Below are 23,760 nucleotides of genomic sequence, written 5' to 3'. Positions count from 1 at the left end.
ATTATGTCTGTTAATGTATGAGTTTTGACGATGCAAAAGTTTCCGACGCATGCGCATTGTTTTCCTTTTCATCCGAATTCGTCTATTGTGATGCGACAGTCCGTCTCATGGTTGCGCTCGACTGATTTTCGCGAGTCACCCTCGTTCCAATAAAGAATCCATGAATTACGTGTGTAAGTGTTTCCGGCGGTCATGAATAAGAGTAGTTTCGGAGACGTCGTCGCGACGGCAATGAGTCTTGAATAGTTTTACGACTTCTGTTACTCGTAATATTATATGTGGTTTTCCCTTTCTCTCTCTCTCTCTCCTTTTATCCTCTTCATTTCGTTATTCGTCATTCTTCTTCGCATTCTTTGCATCGCTGTAATCGTTTTCTTTCTGCGTCACCGTTCAGAGAGACATTAAACAAAAGTACCATTGACCCAACGTCGCGATGTACATTTTACTTAGGTCTCGGTTTGTTATAGCTTATTAACAATACAAAGACAGATATATTACATTGATAGCGATCTATTGTACATTTATCTCACGTTTAATGTTGTTACGAAAGATCGCATCTTTTAAAATTGGCAATGTTCTATAACGGAAACGGGACGAAAGTGATGAAGAAATGGATGAAGCTGGGCGAGACGCGTGTCACCTCGTTGCACAAATCCGTGCGATAACGAAACCCGGTCTCACTATCTCGCGGCAAGTTCCTAGTAATAAACTCGCCTAATTCTCTCGACCGCAATGTCGAGTCGAGCGACTTGGCACGGTCATTTCTTACTTCGTTGATTCTCGCTCGGTTATCTCCCGGAGAGTTCCTGGGCTGCAGCGGACCTGTCAACGCGCGTCCGCGGGATAATTTGTTCTCCTTTGCGCTACATCGGAGACAGCGTGATCGTCGCGAGAAAACTTTTCGCGCCAAGTTATGTTCCGTACTTTCTTCAACTGTGTCATCAAGTTCGTGGAAACTAAAAAGAATGTTAATCTGTGTGTTGTTATCGTTGAACGCGCGCGGCCAGAAGCGCGGTTTTTCTTAATAAAAATAGAAACGTCTCAAGAAAGATTGGAAACGGAAGGCAAGCAAAGCGCAGATCTTTCGCAAAGTTTTACGCTGAAAGAAGATTACGCCATGCGCAAACTTAATTTACGTTAGGACCTAACAAAAACCGAATGTCTCCGTGCACTTACAGCAAAGTAAGGAAAAAGAAACTTCGAAAACGGCAAAAAAAATGTTAATGCTGCATTTCAGTTAAAGCGCACTAGGTGGCAAACTTTTCGCAGTACAAAACATTAAAAAGTATTATGATCAAGTGTAGCAAAACTACATCTGGAAAAGAAAAACAGATTTATCAACTTGCGACTGCAAATTAATCAATCAAGACATAATCATTATTCACACAGTCAAGTGGTAATTCATCATAATTAAATTTCAGGTTGATCTAATAGGGTGTCTTCGAGTTGGAATATCACTTCCGCATTCAACGCTCATTGACCTATAAATCCGCGTTAATGCCGGGCATTTCCGAGGATCGTTTTCAGGAAAATCCTGTTTAAACGGGCCGCGACGCGGATTGGAACGCATAATAGAGGGCATATCTCGCGGAGAGCTTGATTGCCCTTAGAGTTCACCTCTGGGAGCCTCCCCTAATCGTCTACGGCCGACTCGCTTGATCGAGCAACCGTGTCGAATTTTCCGCTCGACGTAGCCGAGGAGCTCCGTAAACCCCGCCTTCGAAATCTCCTAGGATTCGGGCGCCGCGCCGAAAATTCTCGCGGAAAATAGGAGAGACACGAACTTTCGATCTGATATCCAACCGAGCGTGCACACGTTGGCTTGAGAGAACACGCGTAACTCTCTCCGCCGAAAAGGGTGCCGCGTACCACCCGTTCACGTTCGAGACTCATTTAAACGCGTTTGGAAACTTTCTTCCGGCATTCTATCTGCGAAACAGTTCCTACATCACGCCGGCAGACTTGTGCCTCGCGGTTTCTATACGTCTTTATAAAAGCTCCCATTTTTTGTCGCTGGCGAATAAACCGTGTAACATCTGTTTTATTGGACAGACATGCCTCATATTTCAATATTTCAATATTTTTACGATGCTATTTCTTTAACGCTCATAAAAACAAGATAACATGATCAATAAAAAAAACAAAATGAATATATTGCATAAAACTAAATTTTGGACAAAGCTTAGTAGTTTCCGTAAAAATTCGATAACTAGCGCAGCATTAGACATTAGAACGCTAAAGAATTTCTCGTAAAATTGTTAAAGTAAAGGCTAAACGTTTTTTAGTTTTAAAAACCTAAATATATTTATAATAGAACAGCTATCTAAAATAAAGGACGTGTGGTCATCGTACATATAACAATCTGTCCACAATATACGGATATAGTTCACAGGAAACACAGAATTTGAATGATGATTAACCGCAAAACGCCAATTTAGAACAACGTATTGCCACTAATTTTTTATATAAAAATCACACTTGACAAAAAGACAAAACAAATTATGTTGCAGAAAACTAAATTTGTCAATTGTTTTCCTAAAAATTCGCTTATTGATGTTAGAAAACGCTAATTAGAAAAGAATTTCCTATACTATTGTTTAAATAAAAGATAAAATTGAGTTTTGAATAAAATAAATAAATTTAAAAGACACCCTGAAATAAAGGACGTATAGTTATCGTATTTACAAGTGTAATAACATTTCAGTTCTTCTTGTAAGGCATATGTCATTTATTATGTACGTATAAATTACGAAGCTAAACTATAGAGAAATTGAGAGAATTTTGTTAGATCTTCCTGTCATAACGCGTTACAACAATTTGCAGGATATTCACAGCATTTAGAAAGTCGAGACAATTTGCCGAGCGACTCGTTTGGGGAATAGAAAGTGTCTTGTACTACGCTGGTTAATTCACTCCTTGCAGAATAATGTATATCATAAAGCAACAGCCATCGCACGTGACTCGCACGCATCTACATTTTGTAAAGCTTGCGGCCGCTTTCGAGCGCAACCATGCAAGTGCACTAGGGAGAGAGAGAGAGAGAGAGAGAGAGAGAGAGTCCACTGTGTAAAGCCGCTCCATCGTCTAAAATTAAGCATCAGTACGAATTCCATAGCCGCGTCGAGTAGCTACCGACATGGTCTGTCCATTTCTCGTGACAAGCAGACAAACAAGCATTGCTGTCGGGTGCGAAGGAGAAATTCCGGAAGACAGGTCGATCCTTCAAGTTACCAAGGAGTAGAAGCAGGAAGAAGAGAGGGAAGGACGGAGAGAGAAAGAGAATAGTAAAGGACAAGGAAGTCGAATAGACACTCATCGTATAAATTCATCTCACATACCAACGGTGAGTTTGTCCTGACAAGAATAAGGTTCATTGACGTTAAGAGGATGGCAGGTTCCTAAGAACGAATGTAATACAAAATCTTAGAAATCGATTATCGTTAACTATCTCTGGAGAAATCCGAAACTGTAGACAGGCTGGAAATATTTAATGATAACATATACCAAAATCTTATACCCGTTATTATTTAGAGTAAATTTCAAATACGATATATTCAAACCCGTTATATTATTTATAATAAAATAGATTACAACGAATGTATGTGGTACATGTCAAATAACGGCCGTATATTCGAATATTGCAGCGGTTTGCTTTAAAGGATAATTAAACACCGCGAAGTGTGGCTATTGTCACCGTAAAAATCGTGATGGGACTGCGGTCTCCGTGGTAAACCGCAAATCTGGCTACGGTTCATATCTGGACGGCTTTTGCCAAATCGATAGAGAACGGATTTAAACGATGATGCAATTACGAGTGTGAATCAGTTCAAATAACGGTCGATATTAATGTGTATTACTGACAAAAGCAAATTGCTATTAAATGACCTATTTATCCTAAATACGAATTTCGAAGATACGAAATGTTCATCCTGGCAAGAGAAATAACATGAATTGATAACATGATTTAGAGAAAATTAAGTAAGTTCGCGTAAAATATCTTTTTTGGATGTTTAAAAAATTATATACTGCTTGATGTAATTATCTTATTTAAATACAATTTGGGCATCATAAAAACTCTAGAATTAGAATTTGCTTATTGCATTTTAAATATTATTTTCTTAAATCTTGAATTCCAAAGTAAGTGAATTAGCACCTAAGTAAATTCTCGTAAAATATCTTTTTCAAACCTTTAAATAATGATGAACTGTTAAATATTAATCAAATAATTTAATTATCTTGTCCGTAATTATCGCATTATAAAAACTCTCGAGTCTGCTTATCGTATTTTAAATTAGGTTCTTTCTTGAAATCTTGAATTGCACGTAAGTAGGTTAGCACCTAAATTCTTAAGTCTAAATTCTTAATTCCTCATAATTCCCAAGCGTACGAAAGTTTCGACTTTTTCCAGCACCGTTTTCGCGACAGTACATCCTTACTAAAGTTCCCAGAATTTATCGAGGCGTAGATTTAAAAGTTTAGGAATTACGACAAGAGAGTCGAAAAACTTAATTCACACACCAATCTCATTTCCTTACGACTTATCTCAACCGACTTTTTGTCCTTTCTTATTTTATAGACAAACTGTAAATGAGATTTTACTATTAAGACATAATAGTGTGTAATTTTACGTCAAATATTTTTATTGTGTCAAATACTTATATTTCTTTATACTGTCCAAGATCATAGATAATTCTGAGAATATTCTAATCATAATGTGGTATCGATATAGTACGGTTATTAATTTGTATACTTTATTGGATAATCAAGATTTAAATTGCCTATCAGAATATTCAACTTGCCTATCCCAAGGAATAAGTCCTTTGACAGGGAACGAACAGGATGACACGATTAGTAGTAGAGACAACCTTTCAGAGAGATCGTGTTCTCACTGTAAACGAAGGACTAACGAATACATTTGGTGTTCCAAAATTATCAAAGTTGATAACAATTTACACATTTTATTAATTTTATAAACAAATTAAAAATTGTGTTTTAATAAAAAAAATTGCATATTTTTCTATAACTTAAAAATACACACATTATTAATTTTACTCTTTTTAATTTTATTATAAAATGTTTTAATAACATTAAACTTGAAAGTAAAATTTGAAATTAATTTAATAAAAAATTTTAACTATTCCAAGAATTTAATTAAAACACTATTTTAGATAATTTATTTTTTTTAACTATAAAATTATTGTTAAACACTGAAATTTTATTTAAAAATCGATTTTACGTCGATAAAATAATTTGAAAATAATTGAAGACTGTGATTTTGATATGACGGTAGTGCTGGGACACCCCATATATACGGAACGACATGAAGTAGAATGAAGTGGAGTTGCGCCGAGTTGAAGTGGAGAAGTCTGAGGCGGGACGGAGCGGGTAATGCATCATATTAATGACGACACCAACGAGGATCTCTATAAATTCGAGAGTGTTGAGTGCTGCACCAATTAAGTTCTATGTCATTAAGAGGAGAGATAAGGGATGACGCACGTCTGTGCGTTACCATTTCTGCTGCGCAAGGAGAAAACGTCTTCGTCTCTCAAGGAGTCTGTATCCAAGTTCATCAGCTATCCTTTGTAATTTCTGATGCTGCGTAAGAACATAGTGAGCTACCACTCGAGAAAGGAAAAGAGTTGAAGGATCCTTTGTGCATAAAGCGCTGTAGCGGCGCTTAAGAAGAGCATCCATTGTGTGGCACATCACGTTAACACATACGGAAATGGTGTAATGGGAATTGTAATAAACTGAGTTACTGAGGGCAGGAGAATAATAGAGGATTTGCTAAGCGTAGCACTAAATACGTTTAATAATAGAATCTAAGTGTAAGACTAATGTAAGACGTAATTTGTAACGATTTGTACAATGTCAAGAAAATCGCCAAAATATCCCGTCATTCACAAATAAATATTGATAACTTCTAATTTAAATAAATACATATATATAATATATTGTTGCTATTTTTCTCACATATTCATAAAAAAAAAAATTTAGATATCACCGACTAAAAGCATATTATAAAAACATATACATAACAAATATGGAATCTAAATTTATCACATTCCATAAAAAATGTCTGCGATTATATTACAATAAAAGGAGGTTATCCGTCTGTTACATCATAACAGAAAAAGGTATTCCACCGTGCTATTGAGCACAACAAATCACTGTAGCTTTTCAATTGTATAGCACGCAGTTTTGCTGCAGATGCGTTTTTCCGGGGCATCACGGTGATTGGTTTTTTCCCACGATACAATCCTGACTGTCGCCTGACTTGGCCAATAAACGTGTCGACAATCCCATCGAAACAAGCTGAGAAGGCGACGCACGGTGTTCGCGTTAAAACAAGAGAGAAACAGAGCGAGGCGCGGGCGCGGTCGAGTTTGAGGCTTCGACAGCAGCCACATCCACCTGTTCATGAAAGCGATTAATCCTGCCGTACGTTCGTGCGTCGGGAACGATTCAAATTAGACGGCGCTCTTGCGGAGATATGCTCGGCCAATGAAAATCCAATAAATCGTCTACGCGTGAGAAAATTGAATAAAACGTACAAGGGAATGCTGGCGCACGGTCATAAAAGAGAAAGAGAATATGTGCGCATGTGCGTGTGTTTTAGAATTCGCAAAGAAGCGCAAGAAAAAAGCGAGAAAGTAATGAGTCATTGGAAGCGAATATCATACGGCATAAATTTTTTATTTTTCATCATTGATTGAAGCAAAAAGTGATAAAATAATAATGAATTCGACGATGGCTCTGGACCGCCGATTCGTCGGCGTGCACGCGAGTGGCTTGGGATCGGACCAGTTAGCTGGGGTTAACCACTTAAATATCTTCTGCAGTGGGCGAACCGTGGTACGAAAGTGCAGCGTCGATGCAGCGCACGGGCAGTACCGCATACGGCATTAATGCGATTGGTTCGTGGCTCAGGAATTGGAGCGACCGCGGTACTCGGCTGCTGCCACGCCGAGCATTACCAGATTTACCGCTAATTACATAATACCCGACGACTTACGCCACTGCATAAATCACGCGACGCGTGACATCGTTTAACCATCCTATAAATCCGCAGTACCTTTACCGCGCGCCTATTCGCCACCGTCAGCTTATGCGCGTATCCCGCGCTCCCACAGTCGAAACTCCGTTTGGGGAATGCATTTTCCTACTTCTCTCTCACATATCTCCGCAATAGATTATACTTTAACGAGCCAATGCATGCGGGGATAGATTAAGTTACGACCCTACGTACGAAGTTACGGCTGATGTTAATGTCTTTGCATTAAAAAACAATACTGTAAAGATATCATTTTTATTGGCTTCTATTATCAGTTACCGGTATAAAAAAATAATAAAAAATAAAGCAGAAGAAATTATTAAAAACCAAAGAATAACGAACACTTAATTCATCATAAATAAAATTTTCATCTTGATCAAATCAATAACTTTTATCTGAAAATTTCCATTAAATATTCGGAACGCATTAAAAACAAAATATATTTGCTCTTTATGTACGTAAATTTACAAAGTTACAACAAATTCATAAAGCTACATTGTTAAGTATAAGATTATGTAATCAGTGTGTATCACACGATATAAACTTATAATATAAAAAAACGGATTTGTATCTGTCGAGATACTATTGCTTTTAATTATCTCTTCTTTTTGCTATATGTCCCAACGTTACTTTGAACACTATATAAAGAGAACCCTTCATTAATTATTCAGAAAGTAGCAGTTTCATCGTCAGTTCTGTCAGGAGATCAGTTTTCAATCTATGCTACTATGGTATAATAAGATCGAGGGGACTGGTAGTCAAGTATGGAGGATATATAGGAGTACTTGTAAATCCTTCAGAAGAGGGAGAGATAGAGAGAGAGAGGACAACCGTGCACCACGTGCATCAGACCGAAGAGTGTTAGGTGCAATAATGTTGGTGTGCCGCGTTGGCAGCCCGCACGTCGGAAGAACATTAAAATCTCTTCATACATATGTATAAACGAAGGGTGGAGCAATATTAAAAACGGGTTCGAGGAAAATAGCAAAAAAAAAAAGAGAAACAAGATGCAGAGAAGGGAACGCGTCAGAGCACCGATAGTACGTACGTAAGTCAATTGAATATTCTTGATTTCTTATAGTTGATTTAATCAATTAATTTATATATTCACATACAAAACGAGATGTATAGTAGCGATGAAGATTTTATAATAAAATCAAGAAAATTTCATGTATTCGTATGATTGGCAGAAAAATCAAGTTAACACGTGGAACATAAATATATTTTCTAAATATTACAAAAATAACAAATAATAAAAAATTTACTCTTTCAAAATAGTTATTAAAATGTAAATTTTTCTTTGTATTTTATCTTTGCAGAAGAAAATTTTCTGAGCATATTTTAATAAAATTAATGAAATGTGCATTTAAATATTTATGTTAACTGTTTTATTTCTTATTTGCATATTTACTTTATTTTCTAATGTTTTTTAAATTTTTATTTTTATTTTCTATCATTCTTTTATACTCTATATCTATATAATTATATTTGTCTATTTTCTTATTGTTTTTTGTTTAATAGGCTAATTTCTCATTCCATTAATCATTCCATCATTGTATACTTACTTTACACGTCTAACTTGTATAACAGGTATATTAGCGCTTGAAAGAAGTTCTAGAACTAACATACATGTAATAAATAAAGTTCAATCAATTTCTCTCTCCCCCTCCTCTCCGCTCTCTTCTTTCTTTCTGTTTCTTTCAGCAGTTTTATAGTAGCTGTTTTTCAAGGAAATAATCGTGAACATGAGATAAAAGTCAGTTGCGACAGACATTTTCATATTTTACGATCAGTATATGTGCGCGTGAATTTGTCATCATTCTACCTCTCTAACGATCGAAGCCTTATCGACCACAGATCAATCTCGTAAGGGATAATTAATATTCATGACACACTCGCGAAAGACATTGCACTTAATGTATATTTGATTGGAGGCAGTTTGTAGCCAGACGAAGGTTTACTACAAGGACGTCAAACATCCGTACAGATAACTCCGGGTTATCATCTTACGTGAATTATGCATCTCGCGTGAGTAGTAGAGATCGTGACGAAACTCGTTACCGTACTGCCAAATGATTAGCTCCTAATAAACGAAAATGAATACCTTCATGATAAAAAAGGGATAATAATAGCCTCAATACCAAAGAGTAAAGTTAATAGTAATAAACGTGGTTACTATTTCAAGTGTAATAATATGTAATTATGTATAAATGAGTTTATAAAATTACATTTGAATGCTACTGTTGACACCGATAATTTGTCAAGATTTGCAACTGAGCATTTAACATTTCTCTCGCAAAAATGCACCTGCATGGAAAATTCCATACCGTTGGTTTGTATCGATTTATGTAATGCGAAATGCGAGCGCACATCGCGGATCAAAGACTTTTGTCGCATGTCCAAGAAAAAAAAAAAAAGTAAATAGCAGTAAAAGAGAACATTTACTTGATAACATAATTCGAAACGACAGTCTCTTCTAAATATTCCGGTGCTGGAATCTATAAAAGTTCGTACAATTTCTTTGGAGCGTAAATATACACCTCAAAGTATAATATGTTTCGACATTTTGCAACGATATTAAATTTATAATACGTAAGGAATTTTTTCAATCTCTATAAAGTAAAATATAATATTTAGTATATGTATATCACATTTAGAAACATTATTATATATAACATAAATATAAATGTATCTATAGAAGAATTATTTATATGCGCGTGAGGAAGAAATGTTTCAATGTTGCAGTTGTTTGAATCACTAGAGCTATTCATTGACTAAATAAAATGTTATTCAGATTTTTTTCGATTTATATTTTAATAAAAATAGTTATTAATACTTAATAACTATTATTAATTAATAATTTTGTAATTAATAATAGTTATCACTAATAATTATCATTAATTACTATTATTTTTAACAACTATTATCTAATATTTATTAACATAATAAATAATCCAACTAAACGTTAAGTACCTTTATATAAATTTTTATCAATATAAAACGTAAACTTTTATTAATTAAATTACTAATCAAAAACATTAATAAAAATGCAAGATAAAATATAGGCACTTTATTTAATTAACAAGTTGTTTTATCACTATTAATTAAATCATATTTGTATCAAAATAAAAATACAAATCGATTTTCTATGATACACAGAGAAAAATAATCCGACACTCTTGGTGAAGATATCTGCACTTTGTCAAATAAAAATTTATCAAAGACAAAAGGATTAAACGTCACCATTTTTTATTTGATTTTTAGAGCAGAAACATCTGCGGTTGATCCATAAAACAAAAGCCTGTGACTATGAACGGTGTGAAACAAAAGAGGAACGCCTGACAGAAATTTACTGAAAAATTCCAACAAATTGTGATTTTCCTTCTTATATGCATATTAAACTATCATTATAGAATATTTATGGAAAATAGAACGTCTATGTTCTATTATTTTTCATACATTTATGTACTTTCCTATATTTTTTTACATGTTTTCGATGAAATAATGAGCACTACATGCAATTTCATTATCGTAGTCGATAGCCTTACATGTTCTGCAAATTTTATTTCGTTTTCTACATTTTATTATATTATACAGTTAAATAAACCCGGTAAATGCAAAGTGTTTTAATAATTTATTAACTCAACAATAAATTAATAATTTAATAGCTTCAAAATTGTGTACGTAATATGAAAATCAAAATACAGTTATATTGACTTCTGAAATATCGGATAGTTAATATACGTTCCGTATATTCATGACACTCACACTTGACGCAATTAAATACTAAACTTGACGGCAGTTTTGCCTTATTTCTTAACCGCGACAATGATACAGCAATGAAACTGACGATAGCGCACAATTCTACGGTCTAAGGTGCCCCAAGGTGTCTTCAAACCTGCTCACTACCGCTGGGGATATAATGTACACGGCCGTAACTCATCCCCTTCCCAACCTTATTCAACCTAAGCCGCATGCCTCTCGACAAGCGTCCGTATTACATTACTTTACGAAGGAGGAGGCTTTGCGAAATAGGACAATGCACTAAATATGCTCGCCAGCCGCGGCATACAAATGTCGGACGTGTTTCTTCTGCGCTTTAGTTCCTTCAGGCAACCTCTATTTATGCGAATGCTCGCGAATACAGTTCGGCCCGAACGATTCAAAACGAACGGCGCTAACCTAGATTTCGCAGCAAAAGAAATATACTTGAAGAAGCATCCCCTTGCCCTTTTAACATTATTGTTACTTACGTGAAGTAAAAAACCTGCGATATAACAATAATGTCTTAGATTTATTGCATGTTTTTTTGTATATTCCTAAAAAAATACGAAAATTTTTACAAAAGAATATCGAAGCTCCAACAATTATTAAATTATAAGCAATTATTAAGTAATTCCACTTTTTCGCTAATTATTCTTAAGATATAAATAATTAAAAATATATTTTGGGCGTTATACTTTAATTAGTACTAACAAAATTTTAATAAAATTTTCATCTTTAGAATTAACAACAATATTAAAAATTGGATATTAAAAATGATAAAAAGCAACATTTTTAATCAATTTAAAGAAATAAAAAATTTTACTTTCACTTAAAAACCTAAAATAAAATCGAAACAATAACGTACAATATGAGATAGAGACTGCAAGCAAAACGGATTAATAAAATATCGATATCATCATAATATTTTAGTATTCGTACCAGAAATACTGAATAATGGAATAATCAGGTGCCGCCCGACTGAATACATTTAGAAATATAAGAAAAACTATTATTACAAATGGTAAAAAAAAACAACTAAAAATTATAAATGTAAAATATTAATATAACTTCATAATGTTAAAAAAATTCGGCTTTATATTCCAACTAATTTAAAAGTGTTCTTTATAGTAAGAAATTTATAATAAGAAATTTTGCGTTCTAGTCAGTAAACTTAATTGGAACATTAAATCAGTCAACTGTTGGAGATCAAACTCTATGATATCTAGAGGATCTTTTGTAGTTAAAGACTTTAGTATTCAAGGTCAATCTTGCATAATCACAATTCAATAAAACAAAGAATAAACAGAGCATAATAATCAATTACCATATGAAATAACTGGAGGAAGAAAGATAGCATTTCGCAACTTTATATTACTTTCGCACCGATTATTCCACAAATCTCACTTATAATTTGAAAATTTCGATTGAGGAAAGCTATTAAGTCTAATGTACCAGGAAATACATAAAACTATTAAAAAATTGGGAGAAAACCTGCGGAGGGCATCCATGGACCAATCGCCCATATCTCATGCTCTGCTCTGCACACTTTCCAATAAAATTTTATTCGGTGCTCCAGTATTAATTCGACCTATCTCTTTCTAATGTCAGTTCCAAAAGATTATATTACTATTAGATCAATATCGGATATCAATGTTAGTATTAAGAACATGCGCCTTTATGTAAGTCCCTCAGAAACTATGTCGATCGATTCTTGGGAAAAGTCCTAATTTTACTAGTAAAATACATAATAATTCATAAATTTGTCATTTTTCTCATCCTATTTTTTATTACATCAGGTTGCTCAGTTTGGCTTCTGAGAATCTAATGCCATTATCTTAAAACATCACATTATTAAAAATGTAATACTTTTATAATAAAATTTGTCACACATTCCAATAAAAAATAATTAAAAAGTATTAAGTATGTAATATTAATCAATATCCATATTGCGCGGTTGACATCGTTTCAATTATTAGTGCACTTTTAAAAAATCGTGAAAACATTGCGATAAAATATTCCTAACTATTCGCAATTCGCTTTGACACGGGGCACCGAAATCGCGAACGCATCTTGATGAAGCCGTGCGGCATGCGAATTCGCCGTATAAATGCGCACTGTGTATGTATAGACCTAGTTGGCTGAGTAATAACCATTCGTTCCGCTTATAAAGGCATGCATCAAGGAGGCAATAAAAGCGGCGCGCACAGGGAAAGTATTTGTTTTCATTTACATGGGCGCCCTGCCAGAATGGGACGTCGAGGGAGGGATGAACACCCGGCGAGAAGGGACACGAGGAAGACGAAGGCGGAACGTGGTGAACGTACAGTTTTCGAGCGGAGGGACCGCGAAATCCCGCGAGCTATTTATGGAACGGTTATTGAAATCCTACGGACGACGAGCCCTGCATTCGCAAAACATGTTCGTACGCGCGACTTGCCATCGCGGAAAACGGCCACCCCTCGCGATCAGCCAAGATCCGCGCTCTCGTTGTTTTTCTTGGAAAGAATAACACAAAATACCCGATGAGCAGCTAAAAGATTTTACCGGAGATTCAACGAGGCTCCAGTAACCGGAAACCATTCGCATGGAATGGCTATTTGCCTGACTTCCGAGTAAACGAACGAGCAAGCGCGCCAGGGATTTGTCCATTCGTGTACTCTCATATTTTGTGCTATTGACACACGATTAATTCGAAATTTTTGCGACAGGCCATTTCGCACAATGTAAACTGAGTTATTTATTCTATCATTTGTAATAACGGTTTGATTTGCCAATATAAAAATTAAAATTAAAGAATAATTGTAAAATAATAAGAATCTCGACGAGATAATCGAAGAGTGAGCTTTCTAAATCTTACAAACTAAGATTTGAAGAAATACTTTATTAATATGCGTACATGCTTTTACATGCAAAATTTGCATGTAACTAACAACCGTTCATTAAGCTAATACACCAAAAGCAGTCGCTTCTTCGCATCTTATGTTCCTAATTAAAAAAAAAAAAAACTTTAAAATTACTATTATGTAAATGTAAATGAAGAAAACACAAGAATAGAAAAACCTGACAATGCTCTCAGGTATAACTTTTATCCTCGTTACATTCACGCACAAGATTGTACGCCGAACTATTTGCCTTAAGACATATCGTAAAATCTTTCACCGCGGAAGGAGAAAAATTCTATTTTGCTATCTCGACTCGACTCGCATAACACTGGCGCCTCGCATACACATTTCCCAAGAGGGTGAGAGGGGGAGGGGACGGTGGTGCGTAGAATTTTTCCTCGTGGATTTAGCTCGCCTGCCAGTCTCCATATATACCCATTTCAGAGGAAGTTATTGTAATAAAGCATGGTGTGAGCGCGCGCGCGCGCACTCGGATTTGGTCCCCGTCGCCTTCTCTACAGCCGAAAACGACCACATCGCGCGGGGTGTGAATCAAATAACAGAAGCGGAAAGAGCTGAGAAAAAAAATCTGATTTTTTTCGGCGGGAATTTCAGCGATGTGTCGAAAAACGTGGGAAATAGTGGATTCACACACTTCACGCTAGGTGCGTTTATGTCTCGATCCGCGAAATGCAGCGAGTACCGAAAAGAAGAATTTTATTCTACGGATATGCAAAGCGCATCGAAATTCCGCTTATCGGGTTATCTAGTTGTAGCCTGTATTTTTCGATACATTTGTTCGAACATTTATCTCAATCTGAGTTTATCAATTCATTCTGCGATTACTTATACAATTTCATCCAATTTCAATAAACGTCAGTATGTGTAGAAAAAGATGCTCATACTTTCAAAAAGGGTTAATATACAATGAAAAATAATGATTAGTTCAACTTTAATGTAATGATCGCGTTTAATGATGTGATTAGTTTTGAATTCCATTACGGCAACAGGTGCAAATGCCCAGATGTTCACAATGAAAACGCGCGGTATTATTGCTTTCCCGATTTTGTCCCCAATCCAGAATTACATATGTATATTACGGAATTATATAAATACATATGTGTACATATATGTATGTGCGTATAAATTTTAACAAAATAATTTTTTGTTTAAAGTTAAAAATAAATTGCAAAATAAATCTGTATCTATTTAAACCGTTCAAATTTAATTTTGCAAAATAATAGTTTTAAATAAATTTCAAATTATTTTATTTTAATATACACAAATTATAAACATTATGGACTGCAAGTTAGTTTAAGAAACAAAGTATAATACATTCGAAAATTATAACGCAAGTGTACATCTTCGAGCGAACATATCCACCTGCTTGAGAAGCGGTTGAAAGGTAGTAGCATTAATTAGTAGCGCCTATAAACGGCATAAATTAAAGCGAAGTCACACCTCGAAGACCATGACCAAAGAACACTCGACCGCTCGACACCAATGATAAAAAAGAAGGCAAAGGATCGAAGGGCCTATAAGAGGAAAGAAGGAAAAGAATGAACGAAGATAAAGGGACGCTCTTTGCAATACACCGTTCATTTCACGTTAAAAAGAAGGCGCGAGAAGGGGTACAGCGAAGGGATAACGTGGACAGAAAAAGAGAAATAGAAGGATCTTCTCGGATGACAATTATTTCTTGAGTACACTGTTGGGACACGGCGAGAAAGATCGCGACTGAGAGGTGGGCGCGTTCCCTTGCCTCTCTGCCTTTTAATTTATGTTAAAAAATTTATGCCCCGTCGACATTGTATTCAGATGTCTGGCGACCCGAGAGAAACACATGTTCCGTATCCATGGACTCCTTCTGTCGGGTTCAGAAAGAAACGAGAATAGGGCAGGCGGGGTGGTCCTGTAGCGACGATACGCGAACACGTCCGTGCCTACGCCGTCGCCATTGTGATGTCGCTTTCTGAAAGCTGCCCGACAGGACGCTATACTACCGTGCGACATACGGACGAGTGCATAAATTCGGTCGGCTGATGCATTCATTAGTGAACCCCACGCGACGAGACAAGAGCACGCTTTATAAATATAAGGAAATATGTGTTTTCGAAATTTGTATTTCAATTTTAAAAACAAATATGACGAGATATAACGATAATTATTAATTATCATGTAAAACAATAGTAAAGTATGGCTTTTTTAAATGTAAAGATTGATTGGTCAAAATTTTGTTTTAAAGCTGCAGTGGAAAAATGCAGATTACAATTTAAATAAAGTCTGTATGATTTTAATTGATAATTCATAATGGACGAAAGATGTAGCATTCAAATTGAGAATACTAATTCACTGACACAGATTTTTCTGAATGGTTAATTACCTGACCGAGTTTTCATGCGCTAATCTTAACTCAAGGTATTTCGTCTTCTTTTATAAAGTTTAATTAAAGACTCTCTTAGTTTTTCTCCAATACAAAGTTCGGATGGCAATTAGAAAAGTTTAAACATCATTAACTGTATCTTACTGAAAGGGTTCAAAAAGTGGAGACGGAAAACTAAACTAATCTCTTAATGAAGTAAATGCAAAGTTCTGTTAAGAAACTATTGAAACTACGAAAACAAACCTAATGAAAAGAGCATTACTACGGTATACGAATTTTGTATTGCACAAATTGTTACACATATAATCCCTATTAGTTTCATTACAATTTTCGAACAACGATGTCATTTTCACTGATGTTTGCGGCAAACTTAGACAGAAATATTCAAACAAAGTACGTTAGTTTTTCTACTTGAACTTTGTACGGAAAGGGAAGTATAATAGTCGCAATAAAACTAAGAATGTATTTAAAATCACTCTTAAAACGAGTGAAGTATAATTACTATGGGAGAACTTGATACTGAAGGAATTTAATATATTACGCAAACGCGTTCATTTTTTATTAGAGTTCGTAAAACGACCGAACGAGGAGGCCATCGCTTTTAATTATCGAGTTTCAGAGCTTTCACTTTTATGTTGTATGCGCCGCGTCTCGCATTCCAGCGCTACCACAAAGCTTTTTTCCACACACACACATAGACACACTTGAGTATTTCCTTTTATGAAACAGTGTACGTACCTATGTGGGCGAGCGAAAGTCGATGGGATGCCGGAATTCGAGATTCCACGTACGATTGTAAATTTGTCAACGTACCGTTCGATACCGCTCTCGCTCGATATCCCTCTGTCCGTCGGGGAAACCAAATGTCTCCCACATTTTAGCGCTATTCACACGCCGCAATTGTTCAGCTAACTTTTGCCAGTACCTGGAGAGATGTGAAGGCAAAAGGGCCGATCCCTCTCGTGTTTGTCGTCCTTCGCGGAACTATTGATTTCTGCGAAACGTCCGACGGGCCTTCTCCACTGGCGCGAATCATTCTATTTCGAGGGAGGGACGCGTCATTGGGTAGAAAGAAACTACCACCATGATGCGTCATTGAAGCTCGGATAGAGCGTTGCTCGCAAAAGCACGATTGGAATTCCAGGGGAAATAATTCGTTCTAAACGAATCAGCTGTTTCGGACAAAGAAGTTGCGCGCTTCGCTTTAATTGATTTGATAACCGTGTCGTCATAATTGCAATACGCGTGAAAAAGCGGTGTTACGTCTTTTATCGAGGCGGTAAATGCATCGGTAGTGGTGACGGGAAAAGTTGATCGACCGGAAAATTGCTCTTCTAATAAATGGAACATTGGGCTATTAACATTCCCGGTACGATGCCTGCAGTGAATATCTCCGATAATGGATAGACCAAGGGTGATCTTAATGATAAATAAAAAAATGCAATTTTATTGCAATTAAAGATGAATATATTACTGTACACTCGGTGATATTCTCACTAATATTTGATAATTTACAAATGTTAAGGCGTATTTTTTTTTTAATGTGATAAAAACCTAAACATTTAATTAAAAAATTGTAATAAAAATTTTTGACAGTTAAAATTTAGTAATACTTAGTAAATTTCAACAGGCAAAAGAGTTATTGTATTTTTAATTAATTTTAAGATTTGATGAAAAATTTTATTTCTAACATACGTCAAGACACCGAATTTCAAGTATTGGAGAAGAAAAATCGATATTTTACTAAATTTTAGCAGAGGAAAAATTTACTACAAATTTCTCGATACATCAGCAGTAGCTGATGTTATCCTTTTAACTTAAAAAAGATAGTAAACTTGGATGTCTATATACGCTACTTCCAAGAATTATATAATCTTCTTAGCTTAATTTGCGCTTCTATACTTGTCAATTAACTAGAAAGCACGCAAACATTTTCGCGCCCCTTTCAACTCGATTTATACCACGTGCAAAGAGTTAGCCAAAAGTTTCCGTGAGAGTCTTAAAGACTAATAGGGTAATGTCTGACGAAAGAGGAGGAAGAAAAGCGTACTAAGAGCCCCGGCGTCTTTGCAGGTTGTTCCGCTAAAAAATGAATCGGATCGCATCGCGGGCAAGTCGAAAGGGAGCAGTGAGAAACGAAAGGCTTTCACGTTAAAAGGCGAATGGGTAAGCTCTCCTCGATCACGTCGCGGTAGATGAGCGACGTGCAACCATCTTGGTCCACCGACAGTGACGGCATGAATGGCGAAGGGAGCAAATGGTGTGCACAATAAAACAGTCGGTTGGCATATCCGTGCCCGGCAACCTAAACACAACATACACCGCGCCTGGGTGGACGTAAACGGCGGCATTCCGCGGACCGAAACACCAGACAGGTAGACGGCAAACAACGGTCTCACCGAGGAACTGAAGTATCCCTATTATACATAATAGAGAGTCAGGCCCTCCCGAAGCGACTCTTCGCCTTTGGAGGCAGGTGGACCCCCCGGCGTGTGTGAGATGGAGAAAGCAACGCGTACAAACCGCAGCTTGTATATACACATGCACACATGCGTATGTGTGCGTCGCGTGCATACATATACTCGCTTATAAATTTACTCGCGTACGCGGCTGACTTTACGGCGGCGCGCCCCTTTGTGAGAGGGTAAAACAGACGCTGACGACACCACTCGTATACAAACAGACATTGCGTACACGTATGTATGTATGTATGCGTGTAATGAAACGTCTATCTGCAGAGGAATGACGCGTGCTTACTGAAAGGTTTATGTCCGGACCCCTTTACATAACGATGTTTCTGTGCGAGGGGATTAACGCAGATTCGCAAAATCCGTTGACCGCACACCGATGTGCCGATGCGTCACTATGTAGATAACAAGTACATACACACTTGTGGCACTTATATACGAGTGAGAGCGTATATAGGCAATCATATATACCGAAAGGGATAGTCAGTGTGCTCTTGTATACGAAGAGCCATTTAGGAAGATCTCGTACCTTTAAGGGAAATGGTGAACTTGGTAGATCCTCGCCACCCATGGCCATCCATCCCCAGCTTGATCCACACGACCCAGTCACAGTGGTCATTTGTGGTGGTCATTCGTGGCGGTCGCCCGTGAGGGCCGGGAACCATCTATCCATCGTGAGAGGATTTAGATAAACGAGCGGAACTCGCCATTATGGATTGCTCGTAAAATTCCGCTTTAAATAAAAACTCCGGCCGTACGAAAGTTCACAGACATAAACTTAATTTACCCGTAGAATTCGCATCAGTCAATATGGCTTGGATAATTTAACAGATTTTAATCCATTTGTGATATTTCAATTCATCAAGAGGATCTGAACGTGAAAGGACCTTTTAATGTTCTTTCACTCTTTTTTATTTTTTTATTTTTTCAACAGAATCGCGAGCCATCAAGCCACATTCTGCAGCAGAGCGAGAGCGAATGCTTTTATATTTCATGTAGTTATGAAACGAGTTTATCGAGCTAAATTAAAAGCACGGGCATTAGTCAAATTTTTTGTACGTTTACAGAATGATACGTGACAGTATTGTTTCATATTTAAGGAAAAAAAAAAAAAAAAAAACATTAAATGTTGTAATGTAACTTCATTAAAATTAAATAATCAAATAGATATATGTGTTAAGTACAATCCTTGCAATTAAAAAAATAATGGAATTTAGATTTATTGATACAAATTAAACCCGGCCATAAGTTTTTGTAGAGGTATCTGCATCCAAATGTAACTTTTCTTTTTAGAATACAAGTTATGCGGGTGCAAAATTATTTTTAATTAAAATCTTTTAATAAATATAAATTACCATTTATTTAAACACTTTATACCCTTCATGTATGTGACTTAAAATCTGCGTGTTTAGTTATTGTGCACCTATTAACGCACCTAAATGCGTTTCAGTATTCCATTCTTAAAACTAGTGACGTATCCTAGATGACTTTTACGAACTCATGGGATATTGGTTTCCCGAGAAACAGCTATGTCATGAATATTCCCGTGGAAACTTCAGGTTTCTACCTTTAAAATACGCATAGTCTCCACCGTGACACTTCTGTTTCGAAACGCGAGTATTGCCTCGAGAATAAGTTACGACATATTTCACGTGCTTTCAAAAATAGAGAAACATTATATCTAAAGGAATGGAATCGTATACTTTCTTGGTTGATGGCATAAAGAATTGAATACCACGTTTAAAATTGAGTATGTAATTTTTAAAATTAAAATTTTGGAACTTAATTTGGAAACAAAACATGAAATGTTTCACAATTACCCCATAAGAAATGTTTCTTTTTTCATTTTGTCTAATATTAAGAAATGCAAAAAAGTTTAAAGTCAAAAAGCCAGATAAAACAAAAATAATCACTAAATATAATAATAAAATTACTTGTTCTTCCTAATTTAATCCCTACCATATAATCCTTATATCGCATTTTCGATACTTTACTTATTGTCTCGTCAAAAAGAAATACCTGTTGGATAATTGGAATTGTTTTTTTTGTCAATTAAATATAATGATCACGGTTGTTCTTTTCATTGCCGGTCACGCTTCTGATTTTCAGTCCTGAGTATATTGTCGCACCGCGACTGACCTCGCTTCTGCAGCTGTCCCGAGGATAAACTTCTTAATTTCTTTTGTAAAAAAAAAAAAGAAGAGAATAGAGCCATGGGACTCTTCTTGCGTGGTCGGTACGGCCAGGTCAAAGAGAAGACTTGCTTGTACCTTAATAAAAGGTTCTTCGTCTGCTCTCTGGCTCTTTGCGACAGCGCCATTGTGATTATGGGTACCTCAACTCTATCAGCTTGCCAGCGCAATTATATAGGAGTGTAAAGGCTATTACGCATACAAGAAAAAAAACTGGATGGAACAAGACGCGCGCAAGATAGAGAGGAAAGGAATAAGAAAGAGTAGGAAAAAGAGGAAGAGAGAGAGAGAGAGAGAGAGAGAAATGACTACGCACGAATTAAACACCATTACACCATAATTGCGGCTCGTAGTAACCACGCTACGTATACGCGACTGCGGATATAAGTATAACACGATAGATATATCACTTCCAAATGTTGCATGTGGTCCATGCAAACATTACAGAGCGACGGTGTGAAAGCCGCACGTATATTTTTAGATGTACGCAAAATCCCATGTTTGATCCGGAAACGCAAATATTGCTGCGCGATTAACTAGCTGGATTACTTCCGCAAACGGCAATCTGAACATTGGTAGAAAAATATTTAATATCATTCCATCTATTTAATGTTTCTCTAAAAAATATTATAGAGCAATTCATTCGTGAAGATAACATATTTAAACATTTGTTTCAATATCATATTTATTTAATATCCTACGTCGAGATAGAAAAAGATCTCAATAATGTTAATAATAAATATTATACAAATTATATACGAAATTTATTTCTACTTTTTAAAACGCATTTAACTTCTGATATTACAATGATAATCCCAACTTGCTCTGCCCATTGCAAAATTTTAATGTAATCCTTTTTTAGCTTCATGAGATAACGAAAAAAAGACCGAATTAAATTAGCTTGTTAAAATTTTTAGATTTTATATTAGATTTGTCAAAAATTATGTTTATTCAGACTACTATTACAATTATAATTATACATTTTTATAATCGTATAATTATTACTGTGTATTAAATAGGAAATAAAATTAATATATATATTATATTTTTATAATCGTGCAATTATTGCTGTGTATTAAATAAAAAGTAAAATAAATAAATAAATATTCTTAAGTAAAAAACAAAGATTAACTGACCTAAAAGATCAAATCGGGCGTCATGTCATAAATTTTTTGGTCAAATAAAGCACAAAATCTCTAGAGAGTCATATATACGTATATACTCTCGGAATTAGGGATCCAACAAGATCCCGGAGGGTTTAAGAAACGCGTATGTTATTCATCAAGATAGTCGCTTCTAGAATTCAAATGTGTACACTCAATCTAATTTATTTGAGTATTTTTATATTACTAAAATTAATGATAAAAACTAATCTTAAAAACACATCTTTTGCATTCCATTCTAAATAAAAATTAATATAATGGAACTTAAAAAATATGAATATCGCATTATGTGTTAAATTACAATGTTAAATAATCCTTAAAAAAATTATTCCTTTTCATTTATCATTAATTATTTAATTAAATATAAATAATTATTATTAAAAAATGGATAAATATTATTAACATGGAATGTAATACTTTTGACTTTGTTCTCAGAGTAAAAGGTAGGTATTACATTTCAATTTTTTTATATCAATTAATTAATATCAATTAATTAATCAATATATTTTTTATCTTATAATACAAATAAATTTTTTAATGTCGACATATTTCACTACTTTGTAACCAATAAACGAACACTTTTTTATATAAATTTAGTATTTCCACTAGTTTCAAATTTGACTCTAACATAGTAAAAGAATTAATTCAGTTATGTCAAAAAGGCCATATTTCCACTTTTCGAGAATTCGATTTTCTGTCACCATTCAACACAGAATCAATTTGTGTCGCACGTTTTATGTGACAAGGCCATCTCTAACAACATAGCATATGGTTCATCCAGCCATCCAATTATCTTCGTTCTGTTCCCGAAAATGTCACTTTATCATTTATTTTACCATTTTTTCGTCCCATGTAAAATTTACTTTTTCAGAAAAAAAAAGAGAAAAGGTTTCTTTTTAATTTTTTTAATTCGTGCACAATAAAAAACCAATAAAATTATTTGGAATTTATTTATATATCAACATGTAGTTGATTTAATATAAGAATAAAAATTGTAAAATATAAAAAAAATAAAACAAAGTATAAAACAAAGTATGTGGAGTATTAATATCACATGAAAAAGTCGTAATAAAATTGTATTAATACAGGAAAAGGGAGGAATTAAAGAGAAAAGTTTTAAGCCCAGTGGAAAACGAACCAATCGAGTATCCTGATGATACTGGAAAGATGGATGGCCGAGAAAAAAAAAGAATCGGTGGACATTCGGGAAAACTCAGGAAACGGCAAAACGCATAGGCCCACATAACGATCGTTTACGTTCGCATTTCACGCAGCGGCGAATCTATAGATGGGCTACTATTGTAAAAAGAAAGAGAGAAAAACAGGGAGAGAGAGAGAGAGAGAGAGAGAGAGAGAGAGAGAAAGAAGAAAAAGGGGAGGGAGATGGATATTCTATATCCTATAAAAATGGAAGGTACTAAAGATCATGGACCATTGTGTCGTCGAAGCTAAATTTCACACCGGCAAGAACCTGATGCAATATGCGACGACGTATCCAATTTCGTTCGCGTTCAAATTCGGTGAACTGAACAAAATATCATTGAAAGATAATAATAAGAGAGAACAGATGATATTGTTCGATAAAATTAGGCATATTTTGTCGCATTAAATAAATTCGAGCATCTAACAAAAATTGTGAATATTTGGAAAAATTAAGGTAGCAAAATGCGTGTGGATAAAATTGCATAGGAAAAACAGAATATAATCTGTTTCGTCTAAATAATTTATCTCGCTTTTATCTCTTAGCTAACAAAAAGTTGAAATTGACAAATAATGGAGTAAGTTGCCGTAGGCTTTGCGTTCTCGCCTAAGACGTCAAACTAATCGAAGTTTCTATGTTAGTTTGATGC

The 23,760-nt window shown here is 35.2% G+C and overlaps 1 protein-coding gene across 6 annotated transcripts in view; it reads right to left on the bottom strand.

The window, feature by feature from the left end:
• LOC105829567 (sterile alpha motif domain-containing protein 5-like) overlaps positions 1–23,760 on the bottom strand; it is a 219,147-nt gene that overhangs the window by 141,107 nt on the left and 54,280 nt on the right. The gene's annotated exons all lie outside the window — the stretch shown is intronic.

Source organism: Monomorium pharaonis, chromosome 6, assembly GCF_013373865.1.
Source record: "Monomorium pharaonis isolate MP-MQ-018 chromosome 6, ASM1337386v2, whole genome shotgun sequence".
Taxonomy (NCBI): domain Eukaryota; kingdom Metazoa; phylum Arthropoda; class Insecta; order Hymenoptera; family Formicidae; genus Monomorium; species Monomorium pharaonis.
The sequence above is the reverse complement of the archived record's forward strand: the minus strand, read 5'-3'. Positions and strand labels throughout refer to the sequence as shown.